The sequence below is a fragment of the Symsagittifera roscoffensis genome, chromosome 1, assembly GCF_963678635.1.
Source record: "Symsagittifera roscoffensis chromosome 1, txSymRosc1.1, whole genome shotgun sequence".
In the NCBI taxonomy this organism is placed as follows: domain Eukaryota; kingdom Metazoa; phylum Xenacoelomorpha; order Acoela; family Convolutidae; genus Symsagittifera; species Symsagittifera roscoffensis.
The window spans coordinates 50537213-50561039 of NC_087062.1; the positions used below are offsets into that span (position 1 = coordinate 50537213).

At 39.8% G+C, this 23827-nt stretch overlaps 4 non-coding genes across 4 annotated transcripts; all 4 read left to right on the forward strand.

The window, feature by feature from the left end:
• The first annotated feature begins 5700 nt into the window (after positions 1 to 5700).
• Positions 5701 to 5773, forward strand: Trnaa-agc (transfer RNA alanine (anticodon AGC)). The gene has a single exon. It is a non-coding gene; the product is annotated as a tRNA-Ala (tRNA).
• Positions 5774 to 11245: 5472 nt separating this feature from the next.
• Trnaa-ugc (transfer RNA alanine (anticodon UGC)) lies at positions 11246 to 11318 on the forward strand. Its single transcript has one exon. It is a non-coding gene; the product is annotated as a tRNA-Ala (tRNA).
• Positions 11319 to 12990: 1672 nt separating this feature from the next.
• Positions 12991 to 13063, forward strand: Trnaa-agc (transfer RNA alanine (anticodon AGC)). Its single transcript has one exon. It is a non-coding gene; the product is annotated as a tRNA-Ala (tRNA).
• Positions 13064 to 17627: 4564 nt separating this feature from the next.
• On the forward strand, positions 17628 to 17700 carry Trnaa-agc (transfer RNA alanine (anticodon AGC)). Its single transcript has one exon. It is a non-coding gene; the product is annotated as a tRNA-Ala (tRNA).
• Positions 17701 to 23827: the final 6127 nt, after the last annotated feature.

Genomic DNA, 23827 nt, shown 5'->3' on the forward strand with positions numbered 1-23827 from the left:
TCCAAAACTAGAGCCACTGATCAAATGGTAATCACGATCTCCAGATAATCTATTGCATATTGAAATTCCTAACAAGTAGATTTTCTGCGAACGAAAAGAAAAGCTTCATAGTTGCTTACTAAGCGAAAAAAAATTCCGCGAGATTTGATAGACATGCGATATAGGTCGAATGGTAGAGCGCCTTCTTAGCAAGCCAGAAGTACGGGGAGCAATACCCCGCATCTCCGAAGTTAAGGACATAGAGCAATTAATTAACTTTCTTCAGAAAACTACCTTTATTGAAGTCTTATACAAGAAACACCTTCCATGAGGAATTTTAACCTCTTGTTTGCCGACTGAAACAAAAGCTTCCTCGACGGTTTGTATTCATGGGGATGTAGCTCAAATGGTAGAGCGCTGGCTTTGCATGCGAGAGGTACGGGGATTGATGCCCCGGATCTCCAAAAGGTAATCACTATCCGCAGATAATCTATTGCATATTGAAACTCCCAACAAGTAGATTGATGCCCCGGATACGGGGATTGATGCCCCGGATCTCCAAAAGGTAATCACTATCTGCAGATAATCTATTACATATTGAAACTCCTAACAAGTAGATTTTCTGCGAACGAAAAGAAAAACTTCACAGAAATTCTGCAGATAGTGATAAAGGTGCAAAGATATCTGCAAAACTTCTGCAGATAGTGATAAAGGTAATCACTATCTGCAGATAATCTATTGCATATTGAAACTCCTAACAAGTAGATTTTCTGCGAACGAAAAGAAAAACTTCACAGTTGCTGGCTAAGCGAAATTAATAACCTCTTGTTTGCCGACTGAAACAAAAGCTTCCTCGACAGTTCTAAACTAGGGGATGTAGCTCAAATGGTAGAGCGCTCGCTTTGTATGCGAGAGGTACGGGGATTGATGCCCGGATCTCCAAAGGTAATCACTATCTGCAGATAATCTATTGCATATTGAAACTCCTAACAAGTAGATTTTCTGCGAACGAAAAGAAAAACTTCACAGTTGCTGGCTAAGCGAAAAAAAATAACCTCTTGTTTGCCGACTGAAACAAAAGCTTCCTCGACAGTTCTAAACTTTGGGGATGTAGCTCAAATGGTAGAGCGCTCGCTTTGCATGCGAGAGGTACGGGGTTGATGCCCCGGATCTCCAAAAGGTATTCACTATCTGCAGATAATCTATTGCATATTGAAACTCCTAACAAGTAGATTGATGCCCCGAAGAAAAACTTCACAGATAATCTGCAGATAGTGATAAAGGTGCAAAACTATCTGCAAAACTTCTGCAGATAGTGATAAAGGTAATCACTATCTGCAGATAATCTATTGCATATTGAAACTCCTAACAAGTAGAATTTCAGCGAACGAAAAGAAAAACTTCACAGTTGCTGGCTAAGCGAAATTAATAACCTCTTGTTTGCCGACTGAAACAAAAGCTTCCTCGACAGTTCTAAACTATGGGGATGTAGCTCAAATGGTAGAGCGCTCGCTTTGCATGCGAGAGGTACGGGGATTGATGCCCCGGATCTCCAAAATGCAATTATCTATTGCATATTGAAACTCCTAACAAGTAGATTTTCTGCGAACGAAAAATTAATAACCTCTTGTTTGCCGACTGAAACAAAAGCTTCCTCGACAGTTCTAAACTATGGGGATGTAGCTCAAATGGTAGAGCGCTCGCTCTGCATGCGAGAGGTACGGGGATTGATGCCCCGGATCTCCATAATGCAGATAATCTATTGCATATTGAAACTCCTAACAAGTAGATTTTCTGCGAACGAAAAGAAAAACTTCACAGTTGCTGGCTAAGCGAAAAAAATAACCTCTTGTTTGCCGACTGAAACAAAAGCTTCCTCGACAGTTCTAAACTATGGGGATGTAGCTTAAATGGTAGAGCGCTCGCTTTGCATGCGAGAGGTACGGGGATTGATGCCCCGGATCTCCAAAAGGTAATCACTATCTGCAGATAATCTATTGCATATTGAAACTCCTAACAAGTTGATTGATGCCCCGAAAAAAAACTTCACAGAAAATCTGCAGATAGTGATAAAGGTGCAAAACTATCTGCAAAACTTCTGCAGATAGTGATAAAGGTAATCACTATCTGCAGATAATCTATTGCATATTGAAACTTCTAACAAGTAGATTTTCTGCGAACGAAAAGAAAAACTTCACAGTTGCTGGCTAAGCGAAATTAATAACCTCTTGTTTGCCGACTGAAACAAAAGCTTCCTCGTCAGTTCTGAACTATGGGGATGTAGCTCAAATGGTAGAGCGCTCCCTTTGCATGCGAGAGGTACGGGGATTGATGCCCCGGATCTCCAAAGGTAATCACTATCTGCAGATAATCTATTGCATATTGAAACTCCTAACAAGTAGATTTTCTGCGAACGAAAAGAAAAACTTCACAGTTGCTGGCTAAGCGAAAAAAATAACCTCTTGTTTGCCGACTGAAGCAAAAGCTTCCTCGACAGTTCTTAACTATGGGGATGTAGCTCAAATGGTAGAGCGCTGACTTTGCATGCGAGAGGTACGGGGATTGATGCCCCGGATCTCCAAAATGTAATCACTATCTGCAGATAATCTATTGCATGTTGAAACTCCTAACAAGTAGATTGATGCCCCGGATACGGGGATTGATGCCCTGGATCTCCAAAAGGTAATCACTATCTGCAGATAATCTATTGCATATTAAAACTCCTAACAAGTAGATTTTCTGCGAACGAAAAGAAAAACTTCACAGAAATTCTGCAGATAGTGATAAAGGTGCAAAACTATCTGCAAAACTTCTGCAGATAGTGATAAAGGTAATCACTATCTGCAGATAATCTATTGCATATTGAAACTCCTAACAAGTAGATTTTCTGCGAACGAAAATAAAAACTTCACAGTTGCTGGCTAAGCGAAATTAATAACCTCTTGTTTGCCGACTGAAACAAAAGCTTCCTCGACATTTCTAAACTATGGGGATGTAGCTCAAATGGTAGAGCGCTCGCTGTGCATGCGAGAGGTGCGGGGATCGATGCCCGGAATATCCAAAACTAGAGCCACTCATCAAATGGTAATCACGATCTCCAGATAATCTATTGCATATTGAAATTCCTAACAAGTAGATTTTCTGCGAACGAAAAGAAAAGCTTCATAGTTGCTTACTAAGCGAAAAAAAATTCCGCGAGATTTGATAGACATGGGATATAGGTCGAATGGTAGAGCGCCTACTTAGCAAGCCAGAAGTACGGGGAGCAATACCCCGCATCTCCGAAGTTAAGGACATAGAGCAATTAATTAACTTTCTTCAGAAAACTACCTTTATTGAAGTCTTATACAAGAAACACCTTCCATGAGGAATTTTAACCTCTTGTTTGCCGACTGAAACAAAAGCTTCATCGACGGTTTGTAATCATGGGGATGTAGCTCAAATGGTAGAGCGCTGGCTTTGCATGCGAGAGGTACGGGGATTGATGCCCCGGATCTCCAAAAGGTAATCACTATCTGCAGATAATCTATTGCATATTGAAACTCCTAACAAGTAGATTGATGCCCCGGATACGGGGATTGATGCCCCGGATCTCCAAAAGGTAATCACTATCTGCAGATAATCTATTGCATATTGAAACTCCTAACAAGTAGATTTTCTGCGAACGAAAAGAAAAACTTCACAGAAATTCTGCAGATAGTGATAAAGGTGCAAAGATATCTGCAAAACTTCTGCAGATAGTGATAAAGGTAATCACTATCTGCAGATAATCTATTGTATATTGAAACTCCTAACAAGTAGATTTTCTGCGAACGAAAAGAAAAACTTCACAGTTGCTGGCTAAGCGAAATTAATAACCTCTTGTTTGCCGACTGAAACAAAAGCTTCCTCGACAGTTCTAAACTATGGGGATGTAGCTCAAATGGTAGAGCGCTCGCTTTGCATGCGAGAGGTGCGGGGATCGATGCCCGGAATATCCAAAACTAGAGCCACTCATCAAATGGTAATCACGATCTCCAGATAATCTATTGCATATTGAAATTCCTAACAAGTAGATTTTCTGCGAACGAAAAGAAAAGCTTCATAGTTGCTGACTAAGCGAAAAAAAATTCCGCGAGATTTGATAGACATGGGATATAGGTCGAATGGTAGAGCGCCTACTTAGCAAGCCAGAAGTACGGGGAGCAATACCCCGCATCTCCGAAGTTAAGGACATAGAGCAATTAATTAACTTTCTTCAGAAAACTGCCTTTATTGAAGTCTTATACAAGAAACACCTTCCATGAGGAATTTTAACCTCCTGTTTGTCGACTGAAACAAAATTTCCTCGACAGTTTGTAATCATGGGGATGTAGCTCAAATGGTAGAGCGCTCGCGTAGCAGACGAGAGGTACGGGGATCAGTGCTACGCATCTCCAAAACTTCAGCCACTCATCAAATGGTAATCACGATCTCCAGATATTCTATTGCATATTGAAATTCCTAACAAGTAGATTTTCTGCGAACGAAAAGAAAAGCTTAATAGTTGCTGACTAAGCGAAAAAAAATTCCGCGAGATTTGATAGACATGGGATATAGGTCGAATGGTAGAGCGCCTACTTAGCAAGCCAGAAGTACGGGGAGCAATACCCCGCATCTCCGAAGTTAAGGACATAGAGCAATTAATTAACTTTCTTCAGAAACTACCTTTATTGAAGTCTTATACAAGAAACACCTTCCAAGAGGAATTTTAACCTCTTGTTTGCCGACTGAAACAAAAGCTTCCTCGACAGTTTCATGGGGATGTAGCTCAAATGGTAGAGCGCTCGCGTAGCAGTCGAGAGGTACGGGGTTCAATGCTACGCATCTCCAAAACTTCAGCCACTCATCAAATGGTAATCACGATCTCCAGATATTCTATTAGATATTGAAATTCCTAACAAGTTGATTTTCTGCGAACGAAAAGAAAAGATTCATAGTTGCTGACTAAGCGAAAAAAAATTCCGCGAGATTTGATAGACATGGGATATAGATCGAATGGTAGAGCGCCTACTTAGCAAGCCAGAAGTACGGGGGGCAATACCCCGCATCTCCAAAGTTAAGGACCTCGAGCAATTAATTAAAATTCTTCAGAAAACTACTGATTATTGAAGTATTATTCAAGAAATAGCTTCCCAGAAAAATTTTATAACCTCTTGTTTGCCGACTGAATATTGAACTCTTATACAAGAAATACCTTCCCAGAAAATTTATAACCTCTTGTTTGCCGACTGAAACAAAAGCTTCCTCGACAGTACTAATCTATGGGGATGTAGCTCAAATGGTAGAGCGCTCGCTTTGCATGCGAGAGGTACGGGGAGCGATGCCCTGGATCTCGAAAACTAGAGCCACTCATCAAATGGTAATCACTATCTCCAGATAACTTATGGCATATTGGAATTCCTAACAAGTAGATTTTCTGCGAACGAAAAGAAAAGCTTCATAGTTGCTGACTAAGCGAAAAAAAATCCGCGAGATTTGATAGACATGGGATATAGGTCGAATGGTAGAGCGCCTACTTAGCAAGCCAGAAGTACGTAGAGCAATACCCCTATCTCCGAAGTTTAGGACATAGAGCAATTAATTAACTTTCTCCAGAAAACTACTGAATATTGAAGTCTTTTCAAGAAACACCTTCCAAGGAAAATTTTAAACTCTTATTTGCCGACTGAAACAAAAGCTTCCTCGACAGTTTTAAACTATGGGGATGTAGCTCATTTGGTAGAGCGCTCGTTTAGCATACGAGAGGTACGGGGATCAATCCCCCGCATCTCCAAATCTAGAGTCACTCATCAAATGGTAATCATTATCTCCAGATAATCTATTGCATATTGAAATTCCTAACAAGTAGATTTTCTGCGAACGAAAAAAAACTTCATAGTTGCTGACTCCGCCAAAAAAATTCCGCGAGATTTGATAGACATGGGATATAGGTCGAATGGTAGAGAGCCTACTTAGCAAGCCAGAAGTACTGGGGAGCAATACCCCGCATCTCCGAAGTTAAGGACATAGAGCAATTAATTAACTTTCTTCAGAAAACTACCTTTATTGAAGTCTTATACAAGAAACGCCTTCCAGGAAGAATTTTAACCTCTTGTTTGCCGACTGAAACAAAAGCTTCCTCGACAGTTTGTAATCATGGGGATGTAGCTCAAATGGTAGAGCGCTCGCGTAGCAGACGAGAGGTACGGGGATCAATGCTACGCATCTCCAAAACTTCAGCCACTCATCAAATGGTAATCACAATCTCCAGATATTCTATTGCATATTGAAAATCCTAACAAGAAGATTTTCTGCGAACGAAAAGAAAAGCTTCATAGTTGCTGACTAAGCGAAAAAAAAATTCCGCGAGATTTGATAAACATGGGATGTAGGTCAAATGGTAGAGCGCACACTTAGCAAGCCAGAAAAACGGGGAGCAATACCCAGCATCTCCGAAAGTAAGGACATCGAGCAATTAATTAAATTTCTTCAGAAAACTACTGAATATTGAAGTCTTATACAAGAAATACCTTCCCAGAAAAGTTTTAACCTCTTGTTTGCCGACTGAAACAAAAGCTTCCTCGACAATTTGAAATCATGGGGATGTAGCTCAAATAGTAGAGCGCTCGCTTAGCATGCGAGAGTTACGGTGATCAATGTCCCCGCATCTCCAAATTTAGAGCCACTCAGCAAATGGTAATCACTATCTCCATATAATCTTTCGCATACTGAAATTCCTAACAAGTGCGTTCGGATTTTCTTTTCTGCGAACGAAAAGAAAAACTTCAGAGTTGCTGACTAAGCGAAAAAAAAATTCCGAGAGATTTGATAAACATGGTATGTAGGTCGAATGGTAGAGCGCCTACTTAGCAACCCAGAAGTACGGGGAGCAATACCCCGAATCTCCGAAGTTAAGGACATCGAGCAATTAATTAACTTTCTTCAGAAAACTACTGAATATTGAAGTCTTATACAAGAAACACGTTCCAAAAAAATTTCGCCTCTTAGTCGCCGACTGAAACAAAAGATTCTTCGACAGTTTTAAATCATTGGGATGTAGCTCAAATGGTAGAGAGCTCGCTTAGCATGCTAGAGGTACGGGGATCAATACCCCGCATCTCCGAAGTTTAGGACATGGAGCAATTAATTAACTTTCTTCAGAAAACTACTGAATATTGAAGTCTTTTACAAGAAACACCTTCCAAGGAAAATTTTAAACTCTTATTTGCCGACTGAAACAAAAGCTTCCTCGACAGTTTTAAACTATGGGGATGTAGCTCAATTGGTAGAGCGCTCGCTTAGCATACGATAGGTACGGGGATCAATGCCCCGTATCTCCAAAAATTGAGCAACTCATCAAATGGTAATCACTATCTCCAGATAATCTATTGCATATTTAAATTCCTAACAAGTGAACTTTTTGCGAACGAAAAGAAAAAGTTCATAGTTGCTGACTAAGCGAAAAAAAAGTCCGCGAGATTTGATAAACATGGGATGTAGGTCAAATGATAGAGCGCACACTTAGCAAGCCAGAAAAACGGGGAGCAATACCCAGCATCTCCGAAAGTAAGGACATCGAGCAATTGATTAAATTTCTTCAGAAAACTACTGAATATTGAAGTCTTATACAAGAAATACCTTCCCAGAAAAATTTTAACCTCTTGTTTGCCGACTGAAACAAAAGCTTCCTCGACAATTTTAAATCATGGGGATGTAGCTCAAATAGTAGAGCGCTCGCTTAGCATGCGAGAGTTACGGTGATCAATGCCCCGCATCTCCAAATTTAGAGCCACTCAGCAAATGGTAATCACTATCTCCATATAATCTTTTGCATATTGAAATTCCTAACAAGTAGATTTTCTGCGAACGAAAAGAAAAACTTCAGAGTTGCTGACTAAGCGAAAAAAAAAATTCCGAGAGATTTGATAAACATGGGATGTAGGTCGAATGGTAGAGCGCCTACTTAGCAAGCCAGAAGTACGGGGAGCAATACCCCGCATCTCCGAAGTTAAGGACATCGAGCAATTAATTAACTTTCTTCAGAAAACTACTGAATATTGAAGTCTTATACAAGAAACACCTTCCAAAAAAAATTTCGCCTCTTGTTCGCCGACTGAAACAAAAGATTCTTCGACAGTTTTAAATCATTGGGATGTAGCTCAAATTGTAGAGAGCTCGCTTAGCATGCGAGAGGTACGGGGATCAATGCCTCGCATCTCCAACACTTGAGCCACTCATCAAATGGTAATCACGATCTCCAGATAATCTATTGCATATTGAAATTCCTAACAAATAGATTTTCTGTGAACAAAAAGAAAAACTTCATAGTTGCTGACTATGCGAAAAAAAATTCCGCGAGATTCTTATCAAATTCGGTGAGATTTGATTTAAAAAATTTCGCGAGATTTGTAGCGCAAATGTTAGTGCGCTCGCTTAGCATGCGAGAGGTACGGGGATCAATGCCCCGCATCTTCAAATTTAGAGCCACTCATCAAATGGTAATCACTATCTCCACATAATCTATTGTATTTTGAAATTCCTAATAAGTAGATTTTCTGCGAACGAAAAGAAAAACTTCATAGTTGCTGACTAAGCGAAAAAAAATTCCGCGACATTTGATAAATATGGGATGTAGGTCAAATGGTAAAGCGCCCACTTATCAAGCCAGAAATACGAGAGCACTACCCCGCATCTCCAAAGTTAAGCACATCGAGTATTTAATTAACTTTCTTCAGAAAACTACTGAATATTGAAATCCCATACAAGAAATACCTTCCCAGAAAATTCGTAACCTCTTGTTTGCCGACTGAAATAAAAGCTTCCACGACAGTTCTAAACTATGGGGATGTAGCTCAAATGGTAGAGCGCTTGCTATGCTTGCGAGAGGTACGGGGAGCGATGCCCCGGATCTTCAAAACTAGAGCCACTCATCAAAAAGGTAATCACTATCTCCAGATTATCTATTGCATATTGAAATTCCTATCAAGTAGATTTTCTGCGAACGAAAAAAAAACTTCATAGTTGCTGACTAAGCGAAAAAAAATTCCGCGAGATTTGATAAACATGGGATGTAGGTCAAATGGTAAAGCGCCCACTTAGCAAGCCAGAAGTACGGGGAGCAAAACCCCGCATCTCCAAAGTTAAGGACATCGAGAAATTAATTAAATTTCTTCAGAAAACTACTGAATATTGAAGTCTTATACAAGAATTACTCTCCAAGAAAAATTTTAACCTCTTGTTTGCCGACTGGAACAAAAGCTTCCTCGACAGTTATAAATCATGGGGATGTAGCTCAAATGGTAGAGCGCTCGATTAGCATGCGGACGTTCGGGGATCAATGCCGACTTCATGGTTGCTGACTGAGCGAAAAAAAAAATCCGCGAGATTTGATAAACATGGGATGTAGGTCAAATGGTAGAGCGCCCACTCATCAATCCAGAAGTACGGGGAGCAATACCCCGCATCTCCAAAGTTAAGGACATCGAGTTTTTAAATAACTTTCTTCAGAAAACTACTGAATATTGAAATCTTATACAAGAAATACCTTCCCAGAAAATTTATAATCTCTTGTTTGCCGACTGAAACAAAAGCTTCCTCGACAGTTCAAAATTATGGGGATGTAGCTCAAATGGTAATGCGCTGGCTTTGCATGCGAGAGGTACGGGGATCGATGACCCGCATCTCCAAAACTAGAGCCACTCATCGAATGGTAATCACTATCTCCAGATAATCTCTTGCATATCGAAATTCCTAACAAATAGATTTTCTGCGAACGAAAAGAAAAAGTTCATAGTTGCTGACTAAGCGAAAAAAAATTCCGCGAGATTTGATAAACATGGGATGTAGGTCAAATGGTAAAGCGCCCACTTAGCAAGCCAGAAGTACGGGGAGCAAAACCCCGCATCTCCAAAGTTAAGGACATCGAGAAATTAATTAAATTTCTTCAGAAAACTACTGAATATTGAAGTCTTATACAAGAATTACTTTCCAAGAAAAATTTTAACCTCTTGTTTGCCGACTGAAACAAAAGCTTCCTCGACAGTTATAAATCATGGGGATGTAGCTCAAATGGTAGAGCGCTCGCTTAGCATGCGAGACGTTCGGGGATCAATGCCGACTTCATGGTTGCTGACTGAGCGAAAAAAAAAATCCGCGAGATTTGATAAACATGGGATGTAGGTCAAATGGTAGAGCGCCCACTCATCAATCCAGAAGTACGGGGAGCAATACCCCGCATCTCCAAAGTTAAGGACATCGAGTTTTTAAATAACTTTCTTCAGAAAACTACTGAATATTGAAATCTTATACAAGAAATACCTTCCCAGAAAATTTATAATCTCTTGTTTGCCGACTGAAACAAAAGCTTCCTCGACAGTTCAAAATTATGGGGATGTAGCTCAAATGGTAATGCGCTGGCTTTGCATGCGAGAGGTACGGGGATCGATGACCCGCATCTCCAAAACTAGAGCCACTCATCGAATGGTAATCACTATCTCCAGATAATCTCTTGCATATCGAAATTCCTAACAAATAGATTTTCTGCGAACGAAAAGAAAAAGTTCATAGTTGCTGACTAAGCGAAAAAAAATTCCGCGAGATTTGATAAACATGGGATGTAGGTCAAATAGTAAAGCGCCCACTTAGCAAGCCAGAAGTACGGGGAGCAAAACCCCGCATCTCCAAAGTTAAGGACATCGAGAAATTAATTAAATTTCTTCAGAAAACTACTGAATATTGAAGTCTTATACAAGAATTACTTTCCAAGAAAAATTTTAACCTCTTGTTTGCCGACTGAAACAAAAGCTTCCTCGACAGTTATAAATCATGGGGATGTAGCTCAAATGGTAATGCGCTGGCTTTGCATGCGAGAGGTACGGGGATCGATGACCCGCCTCTCCAAAACTTGAGTCACTCATTAAATGGTAATCACTATCTCCAGATAATCTATTGCATATTGAAATTCCTAACAAGTAGATTTTCTGCGAACGAAAAGAAAAGCTTCATAGTTGCTGACTAAGCGAAAAAAAATTCCGCGAGATTTGATAAACATGGGATGTAGGTCAAATGGAAGAGCGCCCACTTAGCAAGCCAGAAGTACGAGGAGTAAAACCCCGCATCTCCAAAGTTAAGGACATCGAAAAATTAATTAAATTTCTTCAGAAAACTACTGAATATTGAAGTCTTCTACAAGAAATACTTTCCAAGAAAAATTTTAACCTCTTGTTTGCCGACTGAAACAAAAGCTTCCTCGACAGTTATAAATCATGGGGATGTAGCTCAAATGGTAGAGCGCTCGCTTTGCATGCGAGAGGTTCGGGGATCAATACCCCGCATCTCCAAAACTTGAGTCACTCATCAAATGGTAATCACTATCTCCAGATAATCTATTGCATATTGAAATTCCTAACAAGTAGATTTTCTGCGAACGAAAAGAAAAACTACATAGTTGCTGACTAAGCGAAAAAAAATTCCGCGAGATTTGATAAACATGGGATGTAGGTCAAATGGAAGAGCGCCCTTTTATCAAGCCAGAAAAACGGGGAGCAATACCCCGCATCTCCGAAGTTAAAGACATCGAACAATTAATTAACTTTCTTCAGAAAACTACTGAATATTGAAGTCTTATACAAGAAATAACTTTCAAGAAAAATTTTAGCCTCTTGTTTGCCGACTGAAACAAAAGCTTCCTCGACAGTTATAAATCATTGGGATGTAGCTCAAATGGTAGAGAGCTCGCTTAGCATTCTAGAGGTACGGGGATCAATGCCCCGCATCTCCAAAACTTGAGTCACTCATCAAATGGTAATCTCTATCTCCAGATAATCTATTGCATATTGATTTTCCTTACAAGTAGATTTTCTGCGAACGAATAAAAAACTTCATAGTTGCTGACTAAGCGAAAAAAATTCTGCGAGATTTGATAAACATGGGATGTAGGTCAAATGGTAGAGCGCCCACTTATCAAGCCGGAAGTACGGGGAGCAATACCCCGCATCTCCAAATTTAAGGACATCGAGTTTTTAATTAATTTTCTTCAGAAAACTACTGAATATTGAAATCTTATACAAGAAATACCTTCCCAGAAAATTTATAACCTCTTGTTTGCCGACTGAAACAAAAGCTTCCTCGACAGTTGTAAATTATGGGGATGTAGCTCAAATGGTAGAGCGCTCGCTTTGCATGCGAGAAGTACGGGGATCGATGCCCCGCATCTCCAAAACTAGAGTCACTCATCAACTTGTAATCACTACCTCCAGATAATCTATTGCATATTGAAATTCCTAAGAAGTAAATTTTCTGCGAACGAAAAGAAAAAGTTCATAGTTGCTGGCTAAGCGAAAAAAAATTCCGCGAGATTTGATAAACATGGGATGTAGGTCAAATGGTAGAGCGCCTACTTAGCAAGTCAGAAGTACGGGGAGCAATACCCCGCATATCCGAAGTTAAAGACATCGAACAATTAATTAACTTTCTTCAGAAAACTACTGAATATTGAAGTCCTATACAAGAAATACCTTTCAAGAAATATTTTAGCCTATTGTTTGCCGACTGAAACAAAAGCTTCCTCGACAGTTATAAATCACTGGGATGTAGCTCAAATGGTAGAGCGCTCGCTCAGCATGCCAGAGGTACGGGGATCAATGCCCCGCATCTCCAAAACTTGAGTCACTCATCAAATGGTAATCTCTATCTCCAGATAATCTATTGCATATTGATAGATTTTCTGCGAACGAAAAGAAAAACTTCATAGTTGCTGACTAAGCGAAAAAAAATTCCGCGAGATTTGATAAAAATGTGATGTAGGTCAAATGGAAGAGCGCCCACTTATCAAGCCAGAAGTACTTGGAGCAATACCCCGCATCTCCAAAGTTAAGGTCATCGAGTTTTTAATTAACTTTCTTCAGAAAACTACTGAATATTGAAGTCCTATACAAGAAATACCTTTCAAGGAAAATTTTAGCCTATTGTTTGCCGACTGAAACAAAAGCTTCCTCGACAGTTATAAATCATGGGGATGTAGCTCAAATGGTAGAGCGCTCGCTTAGCATGCGAGAGGTACGGGGATCAATGCCCCGCATCTCCAAAACTTGAGTCACTCATCAAATGGTAATCACTATCTCCAGATAATCTATTGCATATTGAAATTCCTAACAAGAAGATTTTCTGCGAACGAAAAGAAAAACTTCATAGTAGCTGATTAAGCGAAAAAAAGTTCCGCGAGATTTGATAAACATGGGATGTATGTCAAATGGTAGAGCGCCTGCTTAGCAAGCCAGAAGTACGGGGGAGCAATACCCCGCATCTCCGAAGTTAAAGACATCGAACAATTAATTAACTTTCTTCAGAAAACTACTGAATATTGAAGTCTTATACAAGAAATACCTTTCAAGAAAAATTTTAGCCTCTTATTTGCCGACTGAAACAAAAGCTTCCTCGACAGTTATAAATCATTGGGATGTAGCTCAAATGGTAGAGAGCTCGCTTAGCATTCTAGAGGTACGGGGATCAATGCCCCGCATCTCCAAAACTTGAGTCACTCATCAAATGGTAATCTCTATCTCCAGATAATCTATTGCATATTGAAATTCCTAACAAGTAGATTTTCTGCGAACGAAAAGAAAACTTCATAGTTGCTGACTAAGCGAAAAAAAATTCCGCGAGATTTGATAAAAATGGGATGTAGGTCAAATGGAAGAGCGCCCACTTATCAAGCCAGAAGTACGGGGAGCAATACCCCATATCTCCGAAATTAAGGACATCGAGCAATTAATTAACCTTTTTCAGAAAACTACTGAATATTGAAGCCTTATACAAGAAATACCTTCCATGAAAAATTTTAACCTCTTGTTTGCCGACTGAAACAAAAGCTTCCTCGACAGTTATAAATCATGGAGATGTAGCTCAAATAGTAGAGCGCTCGCTTAGCATGCGAGGGGTACGGGGATCAATGCCCCCGTCTCCAAATCTATAGTCACTCATCAAATGGTAATCACTATCTCCAGATAATGTATTGCATATTGAAATTCCTAACAAGTAGGTTTTCTGCGATCGAAATGAAAAACTTCATAGTTGCTGACTAAGCGAAAAAAAATTTCGCGAGATTTGAAAAACTTGGGATGTAGTTCAAATGGTAGAGCGCCCACTTATCAAGCCAGAAGTACGGGGAGCAATACCCCGCATCTCCAAAGTTAAGGACATCAAGTTTTTAATAAATTTTCTTCAGAAAACTTTTGAAAATTGAAATCTTATACAAGAAATACCTTCCCAGAAAATTTATAACCTCTTGTTTGCCGACTGAAACAAAAGCTTCCTCGACAGTTCTAAACTATGGGGATGTAGCGCAAATGGTAGAGCGCTCGCTTTGCATGCGAGAGGTACGGGGATCGATGCCCCGCATCTCCAAAACTAGAGCCATTCATCAAATGGTAATCACTATCTGCAGATAATCTATGGCATATTGAAATTCCTAACAAGTAGATTTTCTGCGAACGAAAAAAACTTCATAGTTGCTGACTAAGCGAAAAAAAATTCCGCGAGATTTGAAAACCATGGGATGTAGGTCAAATGGTAGAGCGCCCACTTATCAAGCCAGAAGTACGGGGAGCAATAACCCGCATCTCCAAAGTTAAGGGCATCGAGTTTTTAATTAATTTTCTTCAGAAAACTACTGAATATTGAAATCTTATACAAGAAATACCTTCCCAGAAAATTTATAACCTCTTGTTTGCCGACTGAAACAAAAGCTTCCTCGACAGTTCCAAATTATGGGGATGTATCTCAAATAGTAGAGCTCTCGCTTTGCATGCGAGAGGTACGGGGATCGATGCCCCGCATCTCCAAAACTAGAGCCACTCATCAAATGGTAATCACTATCGTAGATAATCTATTGCATATTGAAATTCCTAACAAGTAGATTTTCTGCGAACGAAAAAAAAACTTCATAGTTGCTGACTAAGCGAAAAAAAAATTCCGCGAGATTTGAAAACCATGGGATGTAGGTCAAATGGTAGAGCGCCCACTTATCAAGCCAGAAGTACGAGGAGCAATACCCCGCATCTCCAAAGTTAAGGACATCGAGTTTTTAATTAATTTTCTTCAGAAAACTACTGAATATTGAAATCTTATACAAGAAATACCTTCCCAGAAAATTTATAACCTCTTGTTTGCCGACTGAAATAAAAGCTTCCTCGACAGTTCTAAACTATGGGGACGTAGCTCAAATGGTAGAGCGCTCGCTTTGCATGCGAGAAGTACGGTGATCGATGCCCCGCATCTCCAAAACTAGAGCCACTCACCAAATGGTAATCACTATCTGCAGATAATCTATTGCATGTTGAAATTCCTAACAAGTAGATTTTCTGCGAACGAAAAAAAAACTTCATAGTTGCTGACTAAGCGAAAAAAAATTCCGCGAGATTTGATAAACATGGAATGTAGGTCAAATGGTAGAGCGCCTTCTTAGCAAGCCAGAAGTACGGGGAGCAATACCCCGCATCTCCGAAGTTAAGGACATCGAGCAATTATTTATCTTTCTTCAGAAAACTACTGAATATTGAGGTCTTATACAAAAAATACCTTCCAAGAAAAATTTTAACCTCTTGTTTGCCGACTGAAACAAAAGCTTCATCGACAGTTATAAATCATGGGGATGTAGCTCAAATGGTAGAGCGCTCGCTTAGCATGCGAGAGGTACGGGGATTAATGCCCCGCATCTCCAAATCTAGAGTCACTCATTAACTGGTAAACACTATCTCCAGATAATCTTTTGCATATTGAAATTCCTAACGAGTAGATTTTCTGCGAACGAAAAGAAAAACTTCATAGTTGCTGACTAAGCGAAAAAAAAATTCCGCGAGATTTGCTAAACATGGGATGTAGGTCAAATGGTAGAGCGCCCACTTATCAAGCCAGAAGTAGGGGTAGCAATAACCCGCATCTCCAAAGTTAAGGACATCGAGTTTTTAATTAATTTTCTTCAGAAAACTACTGAATATTGAAATCATATACAAGAAATACCTTCCCAGAAAAATATTAACCTCTTGTTTGGCGACTGAAACATTTCAGTCGCCAAACAAGAGGTTAAAAATTTTTCAGTCGCCAAAACATTTCAGTCGCCAAACAAGAGGTCAAAAGCTTCCTCGACAGTTCTAAACTTTGGGGATGTAGCTCAAATGGTAGAGTGCTCGCTATGTATTCGAGAGGTACGGGGATCGATGCCCGGCATCTCCAAAACTAGAGCCAGTCATCAAATGGTAATCACTATCTGCAGATAATCCCAAGTTTCTGCGAACGAAAAGAAAAACTTCATAATTGTTGACTAATCGAAAAAAAAAATTCCGCGAGATTTGATAAACATGGGATGTAGGTCAAATGGTAGAGTGCTCGCTATGTATTCGAGAGGTACGGGGATCGACGCCCGGCATCTCCAAAACTAGAGCCACTCATCAAATGGTTATCACTATCTGCAGATAATCCCAATTTTCTGCGAACGAAAAGAAAAACTTCATAATTGCTGACTAAGCGAAAAAAAATTCCGCGAGATTTGATAAACATGGGATGTAGGTCAAATGGTAGAGCGCCTGCTTAGCAAGCCAGAAGTACGGGGAGCAATACCCCGCATCTCCGAAGTTAAGGTCATCGAGCAATTAATTAACTTTCTTCAGAAAACTACTGAATATTGAAGTTTTATACAAGAAATACCTTCCAAGAAAAATTTTAACCTCTTGTTTGCCGACTGAAACAAAAGCTTCCTCGACAGTTATAAATTATGGGGATGTAGCTCAAATAGTAGAGCGCTCGCTGAGCATGCGAGAGGTACGGGGATCAATGCCCCGCATCTCCAAATCTAGAGTCACTCATCAAATGGGAATCATTATCTCCAGATAATCTATTGCATATTGAAATTCCTAACAAGTAGATTTTCTGCGAACGAAAAAAAAACTTCATAGCCGCTGACTAAGCGAAAAAAATTCCGCGAGATTTGATAAACATGGGATGTAGGTCAAATGGTAGAGCGCCCACTTATCAAGCCAGAAGTACGGGGAGCAATACCCCGCATCTCCAAAGTTAAGGACATCGAGTTTTTAATTAACTTTCTTCAGAGCACTACTGAATAGTGAAATCTTATACAAGAAATACCTTCCCAGAAAATTTATAACCTCTTGTTTGCCGACTGAAACAAAAGCTTCCTCGACAGTTCTAAAGTATGGGGATGTAGCTCAAATAGTAGAGCTCTCGCTTTGCATGCGAGAGGTACGGGGATCGATGCCCCGAATCTCCAAAGCTAGAGCCACTCATCAAATGGTAATCACTATCTCCAGATAATCTATTGCATATTGAACTTCCTAACAAGTAGATTTTCTGCGAACGAAAAAAAAAACTTCTTAGTTGCTGACTAATCCAAAAAAAATTTCGCGAGAATTGATAAACATGCGATGTAGGTCAAATGGTAGAGCGCCTACTTAGCAAGCCAGAAGTACGGGGAGCAATACTCCGCATCTCCGAAGTTAAGGTTATCGAGCAATTAATTAACCTTCTTCAGAAAACTACTGAATATTGAAGTCTTATACTAGAAATACCTTCCAAGAAAAATTTTAACCTCTTGTTTGCCGACTGAAACAAAAGCTTCCTCGACAGGTATAAATCATGGGGATGTAGCTCAATTGGTAGAGCGCTCGCTTAGCATGCGAGAGGTACGGGGATCAATGCCCCGCATCTTCACATCTAGAGTCACTCATCAAATTGTAATCACTATCTCCAGATAATCTATTGCATATTGAAATTCCTAAAAAGTAGATTTTCTGCGAACGAAAAGAAAAACTTCATAGTTGCTGACTAAGCGAAAAATAATTCCGTGAGATTTGAAAACCATGGGATGAAGGTCAAATGGTAGAGCGCCCACTTATCAAGCCAGAAATACGGGGAGCAATACCCCGCATCTCCAAAGTTAAGGACATCGAGTTTTTAATTAATTTTCTTCAGAAAACTACTGAATATTGAAATCTTATACAAGAAATACCTTCCCAGAAAATTTATAACCTCTTGTTTGCCGACTGAAATTAAAGCTTCCTCGACAGTTCTAAACTACGGGGATGTAGCTCAAATGGTAGAGCGCTCGCTTGGCATGCGAGAGGTACGGGGATCGATGCCCCGCATCTTGAAAACTAGAGCCACTCACCAAATGGTAATCACTATCTGCAGATAATCTATTGCATATTGAAATTCCTAACAAGTAGATTTTCTGCGAACGAAAAGAAAAACTTCATAGTTGCTGACTAAGCGAAAAAAATTCCGCGAGATTTGATAAACATGGGATGTAGGTCAAATGGCAGAGCGCCTACTTCTCAAGCCAGAAGTACAGGTAGCAATACCCCGCATCTCCAAAGTTAAGGAAATCGAGTTTGTAATTAATTTTTTTCAGAAAAATTACTGAATATTGAAATCTTATACAAAAAACACCTTCCCAGAAAAATTTTAACCTCTTGTTTGGCGACTGAAACAAAAGCTTCCTCGACATTTCTAAACTATGGGGATGTAGCTCAAATGGTAGAGTGCTCGCTTTGCATTTGAGAGGTACGGGGATCGATGCCCGGAATCTCCAAAACTTGAGCCACTAATCAAATGGTAATCACTACCTGCAGATAATCCCAATTTTCTGCGAACGAAAAGAAAAACTTCGTAATTGCTGACTAAGCGAAAAAAAGTTCCGCAAGGTTTGATAAACATGGGATGTATCTCAAATGGTAGAGCGCCTACTTAGCAAGCCAGAAGTACGGGGAGCAAGACCCCGCATCTCCGAAGTTAAGGTCATCGAGAAATTAATTAACTTTCTTCAGAAAACTACTGAATATTGAAGTTTTATACAAGAAATACCTTCCAAGAAAAACTTTAACCTCCTGTTTGCCGACTGAAACAAAAGCATCCTCGACTGTTATAAATCATGGGGATGTAGCTCAAATAGTAGAGCGCTCGCTTAGCATGCGAGAGGTACGGGGATCAATGCACCGGATCTCCAAATCTAGAGTCACTCATCAAATGGTAATCACTATCTCCAGATAATCTATTGCATATTGAAATTCCTAACAAGTAGATTTTCTGCGAACGAAAAGAAAAACTTCATAGTTGCTGACTAAGCGAAAAAAAATTCCGCGAGAAATGATAAACATGGGATGTAGGTCAAAAGGAAGAGCGCCCACTTATCAAGCCAGAAGTACGGGGAGCAATACCCCGCATCTCCAAAGTTAAGGACATCGAGTTTTTAATTAACTTTCTTCAAAAAACTACTGAATATTGAAATCTTATACAAGAAATACCTTCCCAGAAAATTTATAACCTCTTGTTTGCCGACTGAAACAAAAGCTTCCTCGACAGTTATAAATCACGGGGATGTAGCTCAAATGGTAGAGCGCTCGCTTAGCATGCGAGAGGTACGGGGAGCAATGCCCGGCATCTCCAAAACTTGAGTCACTCATCAAATGGTAATCACTATCTCCAGATAATCTATTGCATATTGAAATTCCTAACAAGTAGAGTTTCTGCGAACGAAAAGAAAAACTTCATAGTTGCTGACTAAGCGATAAAAAATTCCGCGAGATTTGATAAACATGGGATGTAGGTCAAATGGAAGAGCGCCCACTTATCAAGCCAGAAGTACGGGGAGTAATACCCCGCATCTCCAAAGTTAAGGTCATCGAGTTTTTAATTAACTTACTTCAGAAAGCTACTGAATATTGAAATCCTATACAAGAAATACCTTCCCAGAAAATTTATAACCTCTTGTTTGCCGACTGAAACAAAAGCTTCCTCGACAGTTATAAATCATGGGGATGTAGCTCAAATGGTAGAGCGCTCGCTTAGCATGCGAGAGGTACGGTGATCAATGCCCCGCATCTCCAAAAACTTGAGTCACTCATCAAATGGTAATGACTATCTCCAGATAATCTATTGCATTTTGAAATTCCTAACAAGAAGATTTTCTGCGAACGAAAAGAAAAACTGCATAGTTGCTGACTAAGCGAAAAAAAAATTCCCCGAGATTTGATAAACATGGGATGTAGGTCAAATGGAAGAGCGCTCACTTATCAAGCCAGAAGTACGGGGAGCAATACCCGCATCTCCAAAGTTAGGACATCGAGTTTTTAATTAACTTTCTTCAGAAAGCTACTGAATATTGAAATCTTATACAAGAAATACCTTCCCAGAAAATTTATAACCTCTTGTTTGCCGACTGAAACAAAAGCTTCCTCGACAGTTATAAATCATGGGGGTGTAGCTCAAATGGTAGAGCGCTCGCTTAGCATGCGAGAGGTACGGTGATCAATGCCCCGCATCTCCAAAAACTTGAGTCACTCATCAAATGGTAATGACTATCTCCAGATAATCTATTGCATTTTGAAATTCCTAACAAGAAGATTTTCTGCGAACGAAAAGAAAAACTGCATAATTGCTGACTAAGCGAAAAAAAAATTCCCCGAGATTTGATAAACATGGGATGTAGGTCAAATGGAAGAGCGCCCACTTATCAAGCCAGAAGTACGGGGAGCAATACCCCGCATCTCCAAAGTTAGGACATCGAGTTTTTAATTAACTTTCTTCAGAAAACTACTGAATATTGAAATCTTATACAAGAAATACCTTCCCAGAAATTTTATAACCTCTTGTTTGCCGACTGAAACAAAAGCTTCCTCGACAGTTCTTAATTCTGGGGATGTAGCTCAAATAGTAGAGCTCTCGCTTTGCATGCGAGAGGTGCGGGGATCGATGCCCCGCATCTCCAAAGCTAGAGCCACTCATCAAATGGCAATCACTATCTCCAGATAATCTATTGCATATTGAAATTCCTAACAAGTAGATTTTCTGCGAACGAGAAGAAAAAAAACATAGTTGCTGACTAAGCGAAAAAAATTTCGCGAGAATTGATAAACATGGGATGTAGGTCAAATGGTAGAGCGCCCACTTATCAAGTCAGAAGTACGGGGAACAATACCCCGCATCTCCGAAATTAAGGACATCGAGCAATTAATTAACCTTGTTCTGAAAACTACTGAATATTGAAGTCTTACACAAGAAATACCTTCCAAGAAAAATTTTAACCTCTTGTTTGCTGACTGAAACAAAAGCTTCCTCGACAGTTTTAAATCATGGGGATGTAGCTCAAATGGTAGAGCGCTCACGTAGCATGCGAGAGGTACGGGGATCAATGCCCCGCATCTCCAAATCTAGAGTCACTCATAAATGGTAATCACTATCTCCAGATAATCCATTGCATATTGATATTCCTAACAAGTAGATTTTCTGCGAACGAAAAGAAAAATTTCATAGTTGCTGACTAAGCGAAAAAAAATTCCGCGAGATTTGAAAAACATGGGATGTAGGTCAAATGGTAGAGCGCCCACTTATCAAGCCAGAAGTATGGGGAGCAATACCCCGCATCTCCAAGGTTAAGGACATCGATTTTTTAATTATTTTTCTTCAGAAAACTACTGAATATTGAAATCTTATACAAGAAATACCTTGCCAGAAAATTTTTAACCTCTTGTTTGCCGACTGAAATAAAAGCTTCCTCGATAGTTCTAAACTATGTGGATGTAGCTCAAATGGTAATGCGCTGGCTTTGCATGCGAGAGGTACGGGGGTTGATGCCCCGCATCTCCAAAACTAGAGCCACTCATCAAATGGCAATCACTATCTCCAGATAATCTATTGCATATTGAATTTCCTAACAAGTAGATTTTCTGCGAACGAGAAGAAAAAAAAACATAGTTGCTGACTAAGCGAAAAAAATTTCGCGAGAATTGATAAACATGGGATGTAGGTCAAATGGTAGAGCGCCCACTTATCAAGTCAGAAGTACGGGGAGCAATACCCCGCATTTCCGAAATTAAGGACATCAAGCAATTAATTAACCTTGTTCTGAAAACTACTGAATATAGTCTTATACAAGAAATACCTTCCAAGATAAAAGTTTTAACCTCTTGTTTGCCGACTGAAACAAAAGCTTCCTCGACAGTTTTAAATCATGGGGATGTAGCTCAAAAGGTAGAGCGCTCGCTTAGCATGCGAGAGGTACGGGGATCAATGCCCCGCATCTCCAAATCTAGAGTCACTCATGAACTGGTAATCACTATCTCCAGATAATCCATTGCATATTGATATTCCTAACAAGTAGATTTTCTGCGAACGAAAAGAAAAACTTCATAGTTGCTGACTAAGGGAAAAAAATTCCGCAAGATTTGAAAAACATGGGATGTAGGTCAAATGGTAGAGCGCTCACTTATCAAGCCAGAAGTACGGGGAGCAATACCCCGCATCTCCCAAGTTAAGGACATCGAGTTTTTAATTAATTTTCTTCAGAAAACTACTGAATATTGAAATCTTATACAAGAAATACCTTCCCAGAAAATTTATAACCTCTTGTTTGCCGACTGAAATAAAAGCTTCCTCGTCAGTTCTAAACTATGGGGATGTAGCTCAAATGGTAAAGCGCTCGCTTTGCATGCGAGAGGTACGGGGATTAATGCCCCGCATCTCCAAAACTAGAGCCACTCTTCAAATGGTAATCACTATCTCCAGATAATCTATTGCATATTGAAATTCCTAACAAGTAGATTTTCTGCGAACGAAAAGAAAAACTTCATAGTTGCTGACTTAGCGAAAAAAAATTCGCGAGAATTGATAAACATGGGATGTAGGTCAAATGGTAGAGCGCCCACTTATCAAGTCAGAAGTACGGGGAGCAATACCCCGCATTTCCGAAATTAAGGACATCGAGCAATTAATTAACCTTGTTCTGAAAACTACTGAATATAGTCTTATACAAGAAATACCTTCCAAGATAAAAAATTTTAACCTCTTGTTTGCCGACTGAAACAAAAGCTTCCTCGACAGTTTTAAATCATATGGGGATGTAGCTCAAATGGTAGAGCGCTCGCTTAGCATGCGAGAGGTACGCGGATCAATGCCCCGCATCTCCAAATCTAGAGTCACTCATGAACTGGTAATCACTATCTCCAGATAAGCCATTGCATATTGATATTCCTAACAAGTAGATTTTCTGCGAACGAAAAGAAAAACTTCATAGTTGCTGACTAAGCGAAAAAAAATTCCGCGAGATTTGAAAAACATGGGATGTAGGTCAAATGGTAGAGCGCTCACTTATCAAGCCAGAAGTACGGGGAGCAATACCCCGCATCTCCAAAGTTAAGGACATCGAGTTTTTGATTAATTTTCTTCAGAAAACTACTGAATATTGAAATCTTATACAAGAAATACCTTCCCAGAAAATTTATAACCTCTTGTTTGCCGACTGAAATAAAAGCTTCCTCGACAGTTCTAAACTATGGGGATGTAGCTCAAATGGTAGAGCGCTCGCTTTGCATGCGAGAGGTACGGGGATTGATGCCCCGCATCTCTAAAACTAGAGCCACTCATCAAATGGTAATCACTATCTGCAGATAATCTATTGCATATTGAAATTCCTAACAAGTAGATTTTCTGCGAACGAAAAAAAAACTTAATAGTTGCTGACTAAGCGAAAAAAATTCCGCGAGATTTGATAAACATGGGATGTAGGTCAAATGGTAGAGCGCCCACTTATCAAGCCAGAAGTACGGGGAGCAATACCCCGCATCTACAAAGTTAAGGACATCGAGTTTTTATTTAATTTTCTTCAGAAAACTACTGAATATTGAAATATTATACAAGAAATACCTTCGCAGAAAATTTATAACATCTTCTTTGCGACTGAAACAAAAGCTTCCTCGACAGTTCTAAATTATGGGGATGTAGCTCAAATAGTAGAGCTCTCGCTTTGCATGCGAGAGGTACGGGGATCGATGACCCGCATCTC